Source organism: Alligator sinensis, unplaced genomic scaffold (assembly GCF_000455745.1).
Source record: "Alligator sinensis unplaced genomic scaffold, ASM45574v1 scaffold521_1, whole genome shotgun sequence".
NCBI classification, from domain to species: domain Eukaryota; kingdom Metazoa; phylum Chordata; order Crocodylia; family Alligatoridae; genus Alligator; species Alligator sinensis.
In genome coordinates this window covers 1,370,582-1,390,084 of record NW_005842374.1, presented here as the reverse complement: position 1 = coordinate 1,390,084, position 19,503 = coordinate 1,370,582, and the positions used below count along the sequence as shown (strand labels likewise).

Here is a 19,503-nt window from a genome sequence, read left to right as displayed (position 1 = left end):
CTTTCCCCCATTTGCCCAAGTCTTACTACAGCTTTGTATTTCTGGTGAGGTTTCTTTTGCACATTATAGGAAAGGCCTCTGGATGACGGTAGGACATAATTTGTAGATTTATATGGTGTTGGACAGCACAGGAGGGTTGTGTAGGTAAGCCTTTAGGATTCAAGAAGATACCAACACAACATTGGCTGTGGCTGTAGCTCAGTTCAGGTTTTGCTAGATATTTATACCAGAGGACACTGTCTAACAACCTGGGTGAAATTCTCCCACCAGGCTATTTGCACCATTTAAGTACCCACTTAAGCGCTATATTATATGTATGCCTTTTGCAGGCCCTCTGTGCAATGTCTAAAGCTCTGTTGTACAATCCTGTGCACAAGAAGGTGCTAAGAGGGAGTCCTTGCACTGAGGATCTTATACTCTAGGGACAGAAATTATACATAAACTGGTATAAGGGATCAGAAACTGGTACAAATCTGTAACACAAATAGAAGTTCAGTGCACGTAAACCGCTATCAAATTGGCTGAAACTGGTTTAAGATACACCTGGATGGGTGTAGTATCAGACTTAACTGATTTAGGTTAAAACAGTTTAATTAACGTCTGTGTCAGATCCCCTCCAGATTCAAGTTATCTCATAGTCCCTCAGCATCCCGGGATGTTTTGTACCTCCCCTGAAGCCCCCCTCCCCCGCTTGCAGGGTGGGCAGGCTAGCCTTAGCTCAAGTTGTCTGCTCCAGCTGAGCAGGGAGGTGTGCTCTAACACCCCCCAGCTTCTGGCCTGGGCCACTGCAGGCATGTGGCTGCATTTCTGGAATCAAAAGTGTGTGTCTGTTCACTTGCTTATTGGTTCAATCTATGCATCTTAGAATAACCTGCAAAGGTTGAATCAATTCAGCCTCAGGCTTTTTGCCTGTCTGTACTTAGCCCAGATTACAAAGCAGACAATGGGTGAGGGTGGGAATGGGAAAGAGGAAACAAAATAAGTGACCCTGAGCAAAAGTCACTCGGGAGGTCTGGGGATTGATCCCAAGTCTCTTGAGTCTCCATCCAGTGCCCTCTCATCCAGAGCACACTGCTTCTCTCAGTCCTGCCATCAGCACATTACATAATGTTAGTCATATTAACAGTGATTATCTTTATCAAGCTGGAGCCAAAGGAACCTTAGCCTGCTTCAAGGGAGGTGGGGATATATTACATGATAATTACAGGATGCAAGAGCTGTCCAAGAACAGTTTAAGTTGAATGTATCTGATATTCTGCAGATATAAAAAAGGCTGCAGGTGGCTGCTCTCTCAGCTTCACCCTTTGACTCTTGGATTGTGGCCCTATAGAGGATTTTCAAACACTTCTATGTGGGATAATAGTCAATGGAAAGCTGCCCAGATGAAGCTTGTATCCTACTGGGAGGAGGAGAAATTACCCATCCCCATGTTCAGATGCTTTGTGCACAAGCACTTCATTTCTGTCAACAGACAGTGTAAAAACAAAAGTATAGAACTGTACTTTCAACCACAGCATCTACTCAGATCACTCATATAGAGCAAAAGAATCTAAAGGAAAAAGGATCTCAGTAATAAAAATATGATGATAGAATATGACCAATATATGATGTGTGTATGTACATGTGTGTGTGTCTGTGTACATCTCTCTATATATATTATGCTAATATTTACTGTATCCATATACATGTCTGCTAGGGCTGCACAAAATTTCACTGAGTGTTTCATTTCAAAGCTCTTTCGCCTCATTTTGAACTTGAAACAGCAAAATCGAATTGAAACAAAAAGCTTTGAAACAGTTTTGAAACGAAATGAGGGCACTCAAAATGTTTTGAAAGTTTTGAAATGTTTTGAGTTTCAAAGCAGCCCAGTGGCAGGAGGCAGGGGAGAGCCAGGGCTGCGCTCCGGCTGCGGAGCCACTTGGAGCACAGCCCTAGCTCTCCCCTGCCTCCTGCGACCAGGCCGGATGACAGGAGGCTGCCGCTGCCACTGCTGCCTATGTCCCAGGAGGCAGCAGCAGCCTCCTGTCATCCAGCACAGATCTGGGGGCCCACACTCCTGGGAAGAGTCCAGCACAGCCCTGCAGCCCTCCCAGGGTGCAGGCCCCCAGATCTGCGCCGGATGACAGGAGGTTGCTGCTGCTGGCAAGTGTCACAAGTTTTGCTTTTTGAAGTTTGAGGTGCAGTTTCTAATAAACCTCTGCACCTATCTCCTTGAAACTTGGCAGGCTTCATGCGCTCAAAAGGAGCTACCATCTTTGCAAGTTTTATCCAAATCAGGCAAGACATTTTTAGTCATTTTCATGATTCCCCATTATAGCCTATGGGCAAAACGTCGAAACGTGTTGAAACAGCAGAACAGTTTTGATGAAACGAAACGGGACAGTGCTTTGAAATGAAATGACAAAACGAAACACTGTCCCTTCTAAATGGCATGATGGATGTCGAAACTAAACGATGGTGTTTTGCACAGCCCCAGTGTTGGTATGTGCATATGCAGATTCTTAACCAGACCTGCATATATAACCAAGCATTCCTGCTCATTGAAAATTAATTCTTTTGTATTATTGGAGTAGAAAGATGCTTATATGCCTTGCATTCACATGTATGAAGCAATGAGCCAATTTGTTCGTATATGCTGTTAAGTGTACTTTGTTCTAAGAGTGACAGTTACAGTTTTTGTTATTTTATATTTGGCCTGATTCAGGGTTTCTGCTGGCTTCAGTGGCCTTTGGATTGGACTGTTAAATGTTTTCAGAAAGGTTTCCTTCAATCTTTGCTAAACTTGGATCACAGACAAATGAGATGGATGAAAAAATGTGTTTGGATATTGACACAAAACAAAGAACTCTCACTGCAGTAGTCTATCCCCAAAATATTTTTTCTTGTATTTTCTTTTACTCTAAAACTATTAGTGAAAAGTTTCAAGACAAAACATGCTTCCCTCCTAGTTTAGACTCTCTGATAAAGGAAAGGACTCAACTTAATCATATAGTTAAACTTGTTATATAAAATCACTTTTAAGCAATTAATATTTGAATGAAAGCTTCTCCAGAGAGAGGCCACAATGGAGCATTGTTGTACTATCAGATTTCATAAAGAGACTATTTTGCTGAGCTTATTTTGTAGAAAAGCAAAACAATAAAAGCGATCAAGAAAAATTCAGTATTTTTGCAGTCATTTGCTGTGGCTTATCTTTGTTCTTTGCTGATAGTAGGGCAGACTTCTCTACAATTTCAAATCTTTTTTCTTGTAGTATTTTAACATAATTTTTTCAAAATGTGATTGTAGGATTTCATTAGTTGTTTTTAGCTTCCTAAGAAAGAGAAATGTTTTGGCATAGAGTCACAACAGACTTTGATGAGTTCCAGAAAAGTGACTGTTATGCAAATATAAAGAATGAAAAGAACTTGTTATCTTTAACAAGAGGTTGATCGGATGTAATAAAAGTTCCTTGTTAATTTACTGAATGTTAGCAGCTATGCTGTTAATGAATTTATAATCAACAACATTTGATCTCCTGCGGAAGCTTTTGTACAGCTCCCCCCAAAAAACACTTCTGGAGAGAGTCCAGATAATTTCCTTTAATAGGGATTAAAACTTTAAAGGGGTATTGCTTTATGGTGACCCCTTTTTGGCAATTTATCAGAATACTTCTGCAGCCGCTGAATGTAAGAGTATAAGTCCATGGAAGGATATAACTTTTTTCCTCTTGGATTGATTTTATTTTAAAATGAGTAGTATATTGTTTACAGCAACTCTGACAAAATAAAGAATCACAAAAATGAGCTATGTGAGCAGGAAAACTTGGATGTACGGGAATGGCTCCAAAATGTTGTTCATGTAATGTATGTTAAATGAAGTCATTGTATTAGGACTTTGAAACAGTCCTGCACAAATAGACACAATGTTGTGTTTTTAACCAATTATACTACGTTTAGAACTCTGAAAAATGGTCTGTGTTTTTAACATAAATTAGGACTGACATTTACATGAGTGCACACAAAAGGCTGCCCAAGCACTGAGCTGGATTTATAGGAAAATTTTCCTGTTGACTCATTTTGATTTTATAACCCCTTTTATGGTCTTGTGTTGTTTTTTCCCCTTTGGTTCTCATTTACTTTCATATTCCACAAGGTTCCAACCTCTGTTAAACACTATCATGACTTTTTTATATAAGTACCAGTGCCAAAGTGACAGATGGACAGGGTAGACAGACGGCTCATGTAATCCATACTATGCTGGCTTTAAAAGTCTATAAAAATGTAATAAAGAAAAGGGTCTCATTAGCTAGAAGCAGGGGGTTGATTGATTTGCAGGCCACACTCATTTTATAGCCACCTTCTGTGTGAAAGTCCACCTTACAGTGTGAGCTTGTCTGGTCTGCCCCAGCCTGTTTGCCTGTTTAGTTAAATTTCAGATACTCTTGGTAGTGTTCAGATTCAATCGTATTGTTATGGTGCCTTCTACACAAGCCTAGCATCCAAGAATAGTCTCTGCCTCACAGTTCAAGTGAAACTCTTATTTCTGAAGCCAGGAGTAAAATGGGTAAAATGCTCACAGCAAACTTTTTGCCCAGGCCTTGAATATACAAAGGACAGAAAGGGTAATGACGAAAGACCTTTTGTGACTAAAGGGGAAGATTGAGGAGTACTATCACTCTAAAAAACTTTCCTACAACTCTGATAAACAGCATCTTAAGTGTTTGGGGTAGAGGGACACTACTTATTCGGCATGTGCCTGTATTTTGGGGGGGGTGTTATATATCACTGCCCCCACCATTTCCCTGTATAGTCAGTTTCCTCTGTTGTTTCCTTCCCCCAAAAAAGGGCTTCATATAGCATCAGTACTTTTGTCGTCTTTGAATCCTGCATGTCTTCTCTGCTGCTGCCAAAAGTTGTTATCAGCAGAGTTAGAGAGAAAGGCAAATAACATTGTCATTGTGGAGTCTCATGTGGCAGCTGAGTATGCAAGAACATAGGAAATGCCCCATTGGCTCAGATCTGTGGTACATCTAGTACCCTGTTGGGGGATAGGGATAGTGCACTGGATTGGGACTCAGGAGACCCGGGTTTTATGCTCAGCTTTACTATTGGCCATGGGGTGCAGTTGAGAAATCACCTTTTTTGCCTTTCTCTGCCTCAGTTTCTCGATTTATAAAATCGGACTAATGATACTGATTTGCTTTGGGATGAGATAAAAATTATTGTATTGGAATTAGTTGTTGCTAGTCATTTAGTAGTGCTACCAAATGTATTGGTAGAAATTTAATAATAGACAATTAATGAATAACCCATCCATAGGAGATATTATTGAAGAAACTCATCTAGAGGGATGTTAATATATGTCTGACACCCAATGGTATATAAATCCTTTGAAATCTTTCCCCAATCTTATGTTGAAATGTTCTTATTTACTTATAGTTGTTGAATACATAATTGAGTCTTATTAAATTTTGCTTTCATGGTCTCTTGTGGCCATAAGTTCCAAAGATCTGTGTATCCATTATATTACATTCCTTTAAGCAGACTGCTTGTTTTTATTTACACATGGAGTTTTACTCAGGAGTTCTACGTGCTATTTAGCTCAAGCTGGGTGCATCTACATGAGATGCTTACTGCGCAGTAGCATCACTTGGCACAAACCATGATGTGACACTATGGTTCAGTACTAATGAGCTACTGCACAGGCTGTGCAAAACAGCACCCTTTCATTTTGACTTCTGTCTCGTTTTGACTTCTGTTTCGCCGTTTTGAAGGGATAGTGTTACATTTCACTGTTTCAAAGCACTGTTCCGTTTCACTTCATCAAAACTGTTTCGCTGTTTCAATGCTGTTTCAACGTGTTGAGAAATTTTGCTAATAGGCTAGAATGGGGAATCATGAAAATGTTTATAACTTTGTCATGTCTTGATTTGAATGGAAATTTCAGGGATGCTAGCCTCTTCTGAGGGCATGAATCCTGCCAAGTTTCAAGGAGATAGGTGCAGGGGTTTTTGTGAAACTGCACCTCAGACTGTTCAAAGCAAAACTAGTTTCACTTGCTGGCAGCAGCAGCATGCTGTCATTCTGCATGCAGATCTGGGAGCCCGTTTCCCCCGGGAGGAGTCTAGCACAGCCCCGCAACCCTTCCGGGGGGCGTGGGCCCAGAATCTCTGTGTGGGATGACAGCAGGCTGTCACTGTCCCAGGGGTTTTTGTGAAACTGCACCTCAGACTGTTCAAAGCAAAACTAGTTTCACTTGCTGGCAGCAGCAGCATGCTGTCATTCTGCATGCAGATCTGGGAGCCCGTTTCCCCCGGGAGGAGTCTAGCACAGCCCCGCAACCCTTCCGGGGGGCGTGGGCCCAGAATCTCTGTGTGGGATGACAGCAGGCTGTCACTGTCCACTGGGGCCAGCACCAGCACTGGGTTCTTCCCAGCGCTTGGCATGGGCTGCACTGGGCAGACTTGGGTGCTGGTGCTGGCCCGAGCTGGCAGCAGCAGCCTGCTGTCATCCACATGCACAACAGCCGATGAGTGTGGAGCTTTAAAAAAAAAAAAAAAAAAGTCCTGTGCGCACCGGCTCTGGCAGTGGCAATTGGGGCCTCTGGGCGCTCGTGGCAGAGCCCCCCTGCACAGCAGGGGCAGTGGGGATTGCCCCCCCTGCCTGGCACCCGTGCAGCAGCTGCCCCATGACGTGGGTGCAGCGTGACTTGGCAGGGTGCCACACGCTGTCTGGGAGCTGGGGTGGCTCCATGTATCAGCCACAGCTCCTGGTTTGATTCCCCAGCTCCTGGTTTGAATCCCCAGCTCTTCCCAGGGAGTGCAGCCCCCAGATCTGTGCGCAGGGTTTCAGCAGGCTGCTGTTGCTGGCTGGAGAAATAGAGGTGCTGCCATCACCAGCTGGCAGCAGCAGCCTGCTGTCATTCCACATCATCCGGGGGGCTATGCCCCCTGGGAAGAGCTGGGGGAAACAATCAGAGAGCTGGGGGAAAGATCAGGGACCTGGCAAATTGAACTGGGACCCGGGGGAAGGTTCAGGTATCTGAACAAGAACATTTCCCCAGCCCCCAGCTTGATTACCCCAGCTCTCTGATCATTCCCCCAGCTCTTCCTGGGGGGTGTAGGCCCCCGGATCTGTGCGTTGGGTTTCAGCAGGCTGCTGCAGCAGGCTGGAGCCAGCAGCAGCACTGCAGTCTTCCTGGCACTTGGCACAGCCTGTGCCAAGTGGCTGTCACTGGCCCTAGCCTGCAGCAGCAGCCTACTGAAACCGCATGCGCAGATCGGGGGCCCATGCCCCCCGGAAATGATCAGAGAGCTGGGGGATCAAACTAGAAGCTAGATGTCAATATCAGAGCAATCCTTCCCCACTCTTCCCCCCCTCCTTAGTTTCTGTTTAGTTGCAAGCAAGGCTACGAAACTCAAAACGTTTTGAAACTTTTTAAATGTTTTGAGTGCCCTTGTTTTGTTTTGAAGCTGTTTTGAAGCCTTTGGTTTCATTTTCTTTTTGCTGTTTCAAGCTTGAAACGCATCGAAACAGCTTTGAAGCAAAACACTCGTTGGAATTTTGCACAGCCCAACTGTGCAGTAAGCATCTCCAGGCAACTATGCAAGGATGCTACTGTGCAGGAACACCGGTTACTGTGCAGTCATTTAGTACTTGGTTATGCAAGTACTAAGTAACAGTGCAGTAACAACTGCACAGTGGACGGCTCATGTAGACACACCCACTGTGTTTTCTTCTTTTCCGGACCTGAGGGAGGGTAGCTTGTGTCCAAAAGTTTGTCTAAGATCTCTTCCAGCTATAGAGGCAGCCCAGTAAAAGACACCGCCTCCCAAAATCCTTACCTCTCACATCACTTTAATGATTTGTTGGGAAAGAATAGAATTACTTCCCTTTAGAAAGTAGAATTTCAAAATTTCAATTACAATTTTAACTCCTCCCCAGTTCTTAAAGGAACATACAAAGGTGAATTAAGATTTTGAGCAGTTGGGATCTCTTACTGGGCAGTGAGATTTGGGGTTTCTAGAAATTTCCCTGTCTTTAAAAAGGCTGAAAACAGAAATTTGTCAAAGGAATAAATAAATTAGCAGTGACCAAGTCCAACAGTCATTTCTGAAATGTGTCATCAGCCCATAAAATTGGGACCAAGCCCTATGTACCATTACAAAGCACCACACAGTGTTTAAATCCCATTGGGAGAATCCTTTGGGATGCTTAGATCAACCCTAATTATAGCAAGAGATTATCCCCCTTTTCCCAAATTAAAATATTTCTCTTCATTTAGAGAAGCAAGCAAAGCAAATAATTAGCTCCCATGTGGTACAATTAACTGGGCAACTGATTCCCATGGTTTAATGCTAAATCTTAACCCCAAAGAATGGGGTCTTCAAAGCCACCTACTGGATGTGAGCAGCCAGTTTCCATTAATTTTAATGGTAATTGGGTGTCCAACCCCTTAGGCAGCTTTGAAAAATCTTAGTCAGATGCTTTTCCCACTCATGGCTGCAACACAGTGGATACCCAGTTACTCAACTACTTTTCCCAGAATACTGCAAGGTGAGGGCCAGAGGCAATATTACCATCCCAGATACAAACGGGTGTATTTCCACCTATGAATATTCTATTCTGGAAAGCTCTTAACCATGTTCCACTCTTACATGACTAAGTTGCGTGTACAAAGTACATTACAAACCTGCAACAGGAAAAAGAAAGGGACCTTTAACAAACAGATATAATACTGATTGGGCTTTTTTGGACTGCACAAAACAATGACTAATGTTAAGCATAATATTTCCATCAGTGGTGTTTGTTTTAACAGTCCCCCCAAAACCATGGGTAAGTTTCATCATTTAAGAATTACCCCAGGTCACAACATAACTAAAAAAGCAATAACGCCACTATATCCTACTCATCTATTTGCAAACATTCAAAGTCAGCAACCTGGGTTTTCTTCCTTATGCACCTCTGTTGTTCTGGACAGGCAGTTACTTGACAAAAAGATCAACCTCTTTAACCTCACATTAGAGGAGCTAGTTACAGGAACCCATGCTTCACAAACATTTCAGAAGAACAAAATGGGAGGGTAGTTCACAATACATACACATTCTCAATTGCAGCGGTATGGACGGTTACTAACTTTCCTGTAGTCCTCATGTAATTTACATTCGGTGCTGTCTCCTGTCTGTTCCTCAGCTACACTGTTGTCAGTCGTGTTGCTTAAAATGTATTATAAATCTGTATTTCCCTCATCATAAACCAGTCTGGAAAAGGGCATCTGTACTGGAAGCTGTTTTTCTGCTTTTAGTGACTTGACACTTTGGCTCTTTTATGTAGTGAAACAAGTTTTAATTTTCTTAACATAGGCCAGGCATGGTACATAAAACTCTTCCCCCTAGGGAGGCTTTTATGTTTGATTCTTTTAGTGGCAAAGCTTTTGAATTTCTCCCCTTGATTGACTTGATTATGATCTTCCCAATGTATATCCTTCTTGTTGATGAATTCCTGGTAGGGATCCCCAGAGGAGTTTACAAGGCTTGATGTTAGATGAAACAAAGGAATTAAATTATCCCTGCGAATGTTGCTATTAGCAAAAATGAAGTGGAATATTACAGCCAATGGTGTTTAATGATTTTTGGGGGGTTTCTAACTGAGAAAACTGTAAACAGGGGAAGAGTGCTGAGTACTTTTGGACATCAGGGTTGTTTGAGGCATCTCAGTTTGGAGACAAAAGACACTTTGGAAATTTAGGCTAAAATAACTAGATGATTCAATATTGTGCTGGCTAAATTATCTTTTGTATATGGAAGAGGGTACATGGTAGGAACAGGGAAGAAGAAGGAGACCCATATTGGTCAATGCATAGCAACTTCCAGAGTCTCCAAACTTACTGATATCAGGATTAGCCAGTCCACTAGCTCAGGGAACATTCAGCTTGAGAGGTAGCTTCTCCTAAATTGTTGCTCCAAAAGTGACACGTAGCAATTCATTTCTCTGTCCTTGCTAACAGGACATAGCTGGCAGTGTTCCTCTTTCCTTCCTCTTCCCACACAGCTTGACCAAAATTGGGAGGGATTTTGCCCTCCAACAGCGATATCCAAACTCCATATTCTGTGGCTAATGTTTAACCCTTCCCCTCCTCCCCCCACCCCCGACTCCTCATGCACACACTATCCCTTAATGAGGGGGCTTTCTGGAGCAGCACAGCTGCCCACCTTCCATTCAGCTATACATATTGTACTTTTCCATAGAGCAGGAGGCATTCTGAAACTTTCCCAAATTACACATATTCAAATGGGATTTCACAGACACTGACTTCCCCAACCAAGACCTTTGCCAGATAAACTGGTAGGTTTCCTTGGAAGACAGGAAACAGTTTGGAGAAAAAGATCAAATATGACCAACATAGGAAGAAAAAATCCTATGTTTTATTTCATGTGATCCTCTAGGCCTTTTCTTCCTGGGCATTAGGTAAGATATTTTGACTGTAGTACTATTTTATATTTGAAATTTCCGTTGTTAACTTTATGACAGAGAGAACAATATGAGCATTGCTTATGGGTCATGAGGGACACACTTTGTTGATCTTAAACCTGAGTTTCAGAGAATCAGGCCTCTTCTAGGTCATTCCAGTTGGACATCTAAAAGGCTCAAGTGACTTTTGAAAGTTTTGGATGAAGGTGGCATGTCATATCTGTGTTTCTGGGTACTATACCTTTAAATCTAAGATATCTGTTTTGAACTGCATACAGAGTTTAGGGACATTTCAGGAGGGAGGATCTTGCTGAGTGAGACCTATGCTCTGCTTTTCCTCTTGCAGTTTTTATGTTTATTCTTTGGTTTTCCTGAACCTAAAACAAAATTGCTTCTTTGTAAAAAGAGGGAAGGGGGAGGACTATTTCCATTTTCAAATTTTGTATGCAATTTTGTTCTTTTTTTAATTAAAGAACATGTTTGGATGGGTTTGTTTTCATCCAGTTCTAAGACTGCCTCTGCTAGACTGGAAGTAACTAGAAGAAATAGGAGGTGCAGGCAGGGCAGACAAAGGAAGCTTCAGTAAGCACAGGCGCTAACTTAGGCCTGTTCTGTAAGACACTAGATGTTTTTTTTAACTGATGAGAAAAGTAGTAGAGAATGAGATATATCCCATGCTTCTCTTAACTTCTTCTCAGTACTCTTCTACTTTTGCGTTCTTCTCCCACCCTACTTCATTCATCAGCGCTGTTGTAGCCAGTTGAAAGTCCTATCCTTTTCTTATTCTAAGGCCCCTAGCTGACATTACACTTAAGGTGAGATTAACCTGTTAATATTAACCTGGCCACATGTTCAGGCAATTTCCCAACAAAATGGGAAACCAGTCACAAAAATATTCCACAAAAGATGTAGCAATTTTGTTGCTCATTTCCACTGTGCCTTAAATTGAACATATGGCAGGTGATCACCTATAACAGCATGATTGTGAACTGATCCCTGATCCCAAAATCATGTGGATCCTGACCCAAATGGTAGGAAGTGTGATTGTTTGAACTGGGAATCAGATTCCAGTTGCACCATTAAATGAATGTGCACCTGGGTCCTAACTCACCTTGGCCCACCGTTTCTTGTCATTCCATCTTGACTTCCATAATATGAATAAAAATAATGTAAAATAAATGACATTTTAGAAAACTTGCACTGACCTTGAACATTTATTTAAGCTCCCTGCTTGTGAAAAGTATGTGAATATAGATCTGTATATTAGGAGGGTTGATATAGAACAAAGGGGGCCACGCTTTTGTCAGGAGTACCACAAATTAAGCTTTGTACCCTCCCAGAGTGCCATTCTGATCTCCCCCTTCCTGATCTGCTGCTCTGCTTTCTGCTGTCTGCCCCCTTCCTGACGCGCCATGTACCACACACAGAGGCTGCCTGTGCTATGGGTTGCCCACCTCTGACTTAAAGGAACACAGAGAATAACTAGTCACAAACTCCCCCAAAGTATATGATAATTGCCTCAAACTCCACTAAGACAATATGATGATTTTGACAGTTATCTCTTTTTTTCATTCCCCCTGTGAATCACTGCTGATGATTTACAGGCGACCCCTGCTCTAAAATGGTGGGAGAGTTAACAACTTTCTGCCTAAACTTTTTTTTCATGACAGATGGTTTTTTTCACAAGACATAGTTTTTGGAAGTGTCTGTTTTCTATGGATGAATTTGAGTATTCTGTTGAAAAATCAAATTCCTGAAAAAAATGAAAACTAAAATATATCAATTCAGATATTCCACCCTGAGTATGCTTGTGCTGTTTCTGTGGCAATCTTGAGACCACTATGGAGAAGTTCACACTGCCTCCTGTTCATGCCGCACACATACCAAAGTCAGAAATGAGGCATGAAGGCATGCTGTGGGTGGGCCCCATGGGAGTTTACAAGCAAGTAGGAGACAGAGAGATCAAGAGTCATGGTGGGGACATCCCCAGGATGGTGTCACTGCTTCATTTCTGAGTTGGTGCCTGTGCACCAAACTGTGGAAGGATTGTCAATGTTACCCAAGATGTTTGTGGTAGTTTTAGCTTGATTGTCTCCTTTCTGGGCTGTGCTGTACTATGCTGGATATGTTACACTATATCTCTCATGATGCAGCATGGCCAGGGATTCCCAGAATGCAACACCTTCCCTCACTATTTTGAAAGTGATCATTGGTGACGTGTAGGAGGTGCATGCAGGTGCACATGCACCCCCTGAGATTGGCCATGCCCCCCCTGAGAGAAGTGTCGGTGGCACTTCTGAGTTTCTCCTGCCTAGCCCTAGCCCTAGCCCTCCCCGGTCGGCAATCAGCCATTGGGGGATTCCCCCCCCCCCCCGGTTGGTGATTGTCCGCTGGTGCCCCCCGGTATTAGGAGGCACCAGTCACCCCTGAAAATGATGATTCATGTGGTCTGAGAAGGGGACCTGTCTTATGGAGGAAAATGGAAGCATGGGGCTTCTGGCATACCTGGAGACACCACTGAGGCTGGAGACACCATTGAGGCTTTTCCATATTGAAATATTTCAGTTGTCAGTGTTTCGTCTAAAAGTCAAAATGTTCCATGGAAAAATTCCATGTTTTCTACAAAAACAAAATGTTTTTCATTTTTAAAAAGATTGCAATGCACCCTCCACTATTTTTGAACTGTTTCTAACCACCACCCTGGATACTAATTGGAATGCATGCAGAACCATTACTGATCTGTTTTCCAGCATACACTAAATTTATGCTTATTGCCCTCCAAAGCTTGCGTGAACATGATCTCTACATTTTCTAAACACCTGGCTTCTTTCAGACAGGCTGAAAATTAACAACTCCCCCAAATATGAAAGATTTAAACCTTCAGTCCTTTAAAAACACCGCTTCCCACTGGTGCTAACCTCCTTTTCATTGCAAGATAATTAACCTTCACTTCTGTTATGCACCCTCGCCTTCAGTGCGGGACTCTGCATAGCTCCCGTCATGGTCAATTATCTAGCAAGAGAGGTCCACAATGGTAGAGACTATTGCTTAATTGTTATTGTGGAATCCTTATGCAGTGTGCCATTGCTGGGGCTCATTTACAATTCTAACACATCCAGCGCACCCTGCATCAGGAGTCCTGTGAACTGGACAAAAGTTAGAAAGTAGCAGCACTGTTCCTGGCCAAAAGCTCATTAAGATACACATCTCCTTCTAGTGAACATCACACAGATGACACAGGCAACTCACTCCAAACAAGCAACACTCTTTTGTTCTGCCTTGCTCAGCCTTTCAGATATAAAGAATTTGAGGGGCTCAAAGGGCCAGCTGTGATGTGAAGGGAACAGGTTTAAAATAGCTCTCAAGGGCTGTAAATCCTTAATGATCAGATCTTTCATTGGTCTTGGAACATTTGAGGAGACTCAGCCAGCTAAAATTTTTGTTGATTACTTCAACAGAGGCCCTTTGTTCATATTATCTTGCAGAATAATTAAGCCGATGCAAGCAAGCCCCTTTAGCTATATACATAATTAAAATCTTTGATTGTGATTAAGCAGACTATTGGCACAGAGAGCACCTATTCACTTCATAGTCAAGTGCCATCACTGCCTTTAACATAATTTCACCCCAAAACTCTTTCATTTTTATATTTTGAAAAAGGGAATTTTACAGACTATGGAATGGTCAGCTCTATCTGCCAGGACTAACAAGAGGTGTGATTGAATATTACCGTACAATATAGCTCCGGTTAAGTCTGCTGAACTCTTTTTAGTCTGGATCTTATCACAGGTTTACGTAGAACAGTAAAAGGAAACAAAAGGCAAAACCAAATGAACCCCAGTGCTCTGAAAAACAGAAACTCTGCAAAGCAGATATAGTGTATTCAGCTATTCTAGGATAGTGAGGGACTTTGTGTCCAGACAGAGCAGTTTGAAATTTTTAATAGTGGGCAAAGAGATGTGAACACATATAAAGCAGTTACCAGTTGGATGAGAGATCAAGATGTAAAGAGACCACATCAGCCCATTTTATCTTGCTTAAAGGTTCATTTTTGGGGGATCCGCGTCTAATTTTTTCATTTCCTTCACAACATTGGGAGCTTGTATGGAGAAGTCAAATGCCAAAATACAGGTAAATGTGTTTTATAGCCACATATCACATGCCACTTTATTAGAAACAGAAGCCCTTTGATCAATAAACATTTTCAATTAAATTTGTCCGCAACTTTCTTTGTTGAGTTACAAGTCTGGGATAGGGAACCTAGTATGAATCAGAATGCTTCTCATCTTGAGGACCCCCCAAATCTAACCATTCTCTTTGTCCTGGGCTGGATTCTTTCCTTCTCCTGGCTGCTCAGGGGAATAACAAATATGATGTCTACAGAAGCAGGAACACTGTCAATAGTGTTTTATGGAAATTGGCAGCACCTACATATATAGGATCCTCCTTGATACCGACTCCAGCAGAGCCAGAATTTTCTTACTCTTAGATAACTCTGAGGCATGGCAGGTTTAGGGAACATCAGTAGATTGAGGATTGGGGAAAGATTGGCAAGTAGAACTCAACTTCTCTTGTTACCAAGATGTTTCCCTGTCTTTTTCACCCCTTAACACTTCTATTCAGGCTGCCACAAAGTTAGTGCATTGGCTATATCTATAGTAGGAAAAAAGGTACATTTTTTATGTGTTAACTAACATGTTAAAACCTTAGCATGTATGATCGAAGTGGCTGTATATATAAGGTGTAAGCTACTTAAAGTAAATTCTAATGGGGAGTCTGAGGTATTCCATGACCAGCTTATGTGTATTAAAACTGCACAATCATTGGCTTCAGGCAAGGTCTTTGATTATGTTAGCTACACGTGCTATTAATGTACTATAGGCTTACTGCGCAGTAAAAGACCACACAGTAAGCCTTCCCTGGGAGCACAATTACACATTCACCCTGTTGGGAGCAAATCAGCTCCTAACGGGAGTAGCCCTGTACAGAGCTGTTCCTTCCCTGGTCTGCCCCCCTTCAGCAGCCAGGGGGAACTCCAGGCTCCCCTGGGGTGCTAGCCTGGGGGCTGTCACAGGGTACGGAGCTGGTCCTGCCCCATGCACATCCAGACACACCACTGTCAGCCACCTTGGTGCCCAGGGGGGTTCCCCACCCAGCAAGGGGCTGGCAGGGAGCTGTCCTACCAGTGGGGTAGCTCCTGGCCAGCTCTGAGCTGGGTAGGGATTTCCCACTCAGCCAGGGTCCTGCCCCACTGGCAGGACAGCTTTTGGACAGCCCCTGGCTGAGCAGGGAAACAGAAAGCTCCCCAGTTCCAGCACTGCTTGGCTCCCAGCTCCTGTGGGGAGCTGGGAGCTGCACAGCACTGGAACAGGGGGGACAGAGAGTGGGGGGAGCTGAGAGCTGAGCAGTGCCAGGACTGAGCCTCCTGCTAGTATGGCTGACTGGGAACAAATTTGGTCCTAGCCAGCATCTACACGAGCGCTGTATTTACAGGTACTAGCTAACTGCACTGTAGACTAATTTACTGTGCAGTGTCTGCTGCACATGGTTACACGGTGACACTTTACTGCACAGATTAGTCTATTGCACCATAAAGCATCTTGTGTAGATGCACCTATATAGATTCAAATTAGATTCAAAGTGGTGACCACACTCTATTTCTTTTATTAATCCTTTGGGTTTTCAGTCCTCCAAGTATTCTGTACTTGGAATTACTCTCCATTTAATCCTTCCTTCACAAGTCATTGATGGTATGGTTGATCAGAAACCACTTTGAGATCTTCTGACTGAAGGGGAACAATGGCTCTGGGAAGAAGTGGAAACAATGGCTCTGGAAGAAAAAAATTCAGAAAGGAAAAACAGAAAATTTCATATTACCTTCCTAACAGTGTAATTTTATAGGTTCTACTTTTTCTATAAATTCCATTCTGTTTTTAGTGATAATTATTCCAGAGCAGATCTTTACCTGATATAATCAGCATGGAGCTATGCTGCTTTACATCAGATGAGGAATCTGATCCTTTATGTTTCCTTTGAAATCCTACTTGAAACTATGTCAATATTGAACTTCACAAACATTCTTAGAGCTTCTTATCAGGGCTAATATTATACAGACCTTTGTTTTAAATAACAGTGACTGCTAGTGTATTTCTGGGATGGTTCTTTCTCAAAGAGCTGTGTAACAAGAGATCTGTAAAGCCTTATTCTTCTGTGAATGACTCCCTTTGCTTTAAGAATCTCTTAGTAGATTGATTGTGCTGGAGATGGCTTTTGAAGCATGAGCTTCATTTTAGAGGTAATCCTCTGCCAAATGCCCCTTTCTATATTTTAATCAGTGGTAAAGAGATGGATTGTCTGTTCAGAAACATTTGTTTATACTAGAGGGACCATAAAAAATGGACCCCTGTTTTCAGGGCATGTCCTGATGAGCGTGCATGTGTGGTTTGCAGTGTCTCAAAGTAGTTTGGGACTGCATTTGCATACGGTGCATGTGCACCCATTTGCCACACTGCTAGTTTGACACTGGGAGATTCTGTGGACCCTAGATAAGGCTGCTGGGGCTAGCACAGGTGCTGGCCCCATCCTCCCCTACCCTACCTGGGTCACTTTGCTGCTGCTATTTGTCCCATTGGAAATGTGCACCCCTGAACGTGCACACTCATCAGGACTCACCCTTTATGTCCAGATGCAGTGTTTCTGCAGCTAACATGCAGTTCTCTTGATTTCTTTGAGGTTTTCTTAGCTTTCTGTTAGACAAGTAAATTATTATTGAATGCTTTATCTTAGGCCTCTAGCAGTAGGGGCAGTGGACACGATGAGCATGGTAATTATGATAGATTTGTTTGTCTTTATTAAAAGTGATCTCATCTTGGACAACATTTGGATACCATAAATAATTTCCAACACATGCTGACTACAAGAACTTGGGAACTATCTGCAATCTTAGGTCATGGGAAGTACCCAGTCTCAACAGCAGGAGGTTCATCACTGTCAAAGTTTCTAAATAGTGTGTGAATTTGGACTCAGGGAAAAAATAAGACTAGGAAAATATTGCTGTAAATTTCAAAGTCTGCATGAAAAACATTGTGTGGTTTAGATGACTGATTTATAATGATATGAATTTTCCATTTTTTAATTATTGTAAAATGCAAGTTTTTCTCATCTGGATTTTCACTGAATTCAAAACAACTATGCAGTTTTTTCTTCCTCCTGTGAAAGTGATCCCTGGAACCAAAATAGTGGCAAGTTTTTGAATACCAGAGTTGTGTCAGGTGCTGAAATTGGAAACTCAAAATGATTGACTTTTCCATGCCTTGCACTCTGTTCTACTCATTTACACTGCAAAGTGAGTGTAGAGTGCTGCTATTCTGCTTTGGTAGCTTGCTTTTATACCCAGTTTGCACTGGTAAAATGGCAGTGTTTAGGATATTGAGGAATCAGGCCCAAAGTCTCATAAACATCCTTTTACAGGTCTGTGTGCTGTCTTTAGACCGTGTTTGAAAGGATAGTACAATGCTGCTGTTAACTGGGTGCATGTAATTAACACATACCTGGAGAGGTTTAGCTTCTTACATGAATCAATTTATTTCTATCCAAAGCAAGAATATATTTCCCAAAAATGCAGACTCCAGAATGTGCCCTCAGGTACACAGTCATGTAAAGCTCTTAGAACAGTCGATAGAAGCACTGTGCATGTATCTAAGGGTAGAATTTTTTCTTGAGTAGGTGCTTACCATTAAAATTTACGCTTTCTATCAAAACATTGGCTGGATTGGCTGCATTGTTTAAATAATGCCATTTAATGTATCGGGTAACTATAAAGTTTTCATAAATGATAATGTTCTGTTACCAAATCAGTGGGAAAAAATAGTAGGATGAGGGAAAAGACCAGAAGACTTATTTGTATTACTATTAACTTGCATTTTCAGTGCTTTCTATTCCCAAATATCCCAAAGGATTTACATGGTATGTACATAGGAAACAATTCACTCTCCATGGAAATGCAGCTATTTCTATTTACTGAACAGCATATAGCACAGCTGCAGCGTATAATATATAGGAAGGGAAAATAAATACCATATTCAATTGAAGCTACAAAGTTTAATGGAAAGTCCTTTTTCTCCCAGTGAGGATGTGGGGCATGAAATTCACTGCTGTGCAGAAGGCCTGTGAAAACTTTATGCCTTACTTACGTCCCACATAAGCTGTGAAAATATGAAGTAAGAGAGACTGAACTGATCCTTTACCTTGAACTGGCCCTTTGCACACAAGATAATTTAACTAGGAATGAACTAATTGGAGTAACCATGTTAAGTCAATGACTCTTGGTGGCTGAGGATGTGTAAGTGATATGTTTAATTCTAGTGCACTATGAATTGGTACAAATTTTTCCACGTTGATTCACAGTTGAGCTGTTTAGCTTTGTAAATAGTTTGGCTCACAAGAAAGAGCTCCTCTGTGCTATTTGGGAAAGTTGGCAAATGGGATTTGCTCATAATAATTCCATCCATTAATTATGGGAATAATGAATGGAAAACTAGTTTTCCTTTAGGGCTTGAACCCTCTTGGTGTGAGTGCTTTGGTTTTGTTTATCAAAGTGTATGAGCTCATCCTTGACCCCTGGTGCTCTGAGTGTGTATATATAAAGAATGTGCATAAGGGCTGTGGTAGATTGAAGTTGGACTGTTCAGCATCCTTCATGCTCAAACCCTGAAACTTCAGTATTGAGGCCCAGCCCTGTATTAGTAAGACTGCATTCTTGTTTTATACTGATATAACCAGTTGTAAACTAGTGTTAGTATATCCACCCAGGGGTTGTATTGATTTAACTAAATTAATTCAAGGGGGTGTACAAATAAGCTCTGAATCTCCTTTGTTCTCATTGATATAGAAAAAGTACAATTTTTCCCCCTTCTCTCCTCTTATCACCTCTCTTTCCTTCATCTCATTCTATGGCAGTAGCAGTGAATGTTTATATGAGAATATTTGTTCTGTTCATTTGTTCTGTTTCATGGTAATTAATACGGATATTGAATACTACATAGTTCTTGGC

At 42.0% G+C, this 19,503-nt stretch overlaps 1 long non-coding RNA gene across 1 annotated transcript in view; it reads left to right on the top strand.

The window, feature by feature from the left end:
* The window catches only part of LOC112551195, a 54,003-nt gene that overhangs the window by 18,971 nt on the left and 15,529 nt on the right, over nucleotides 1–19,503 (top strand). The window lies entirely within an intron of this gene.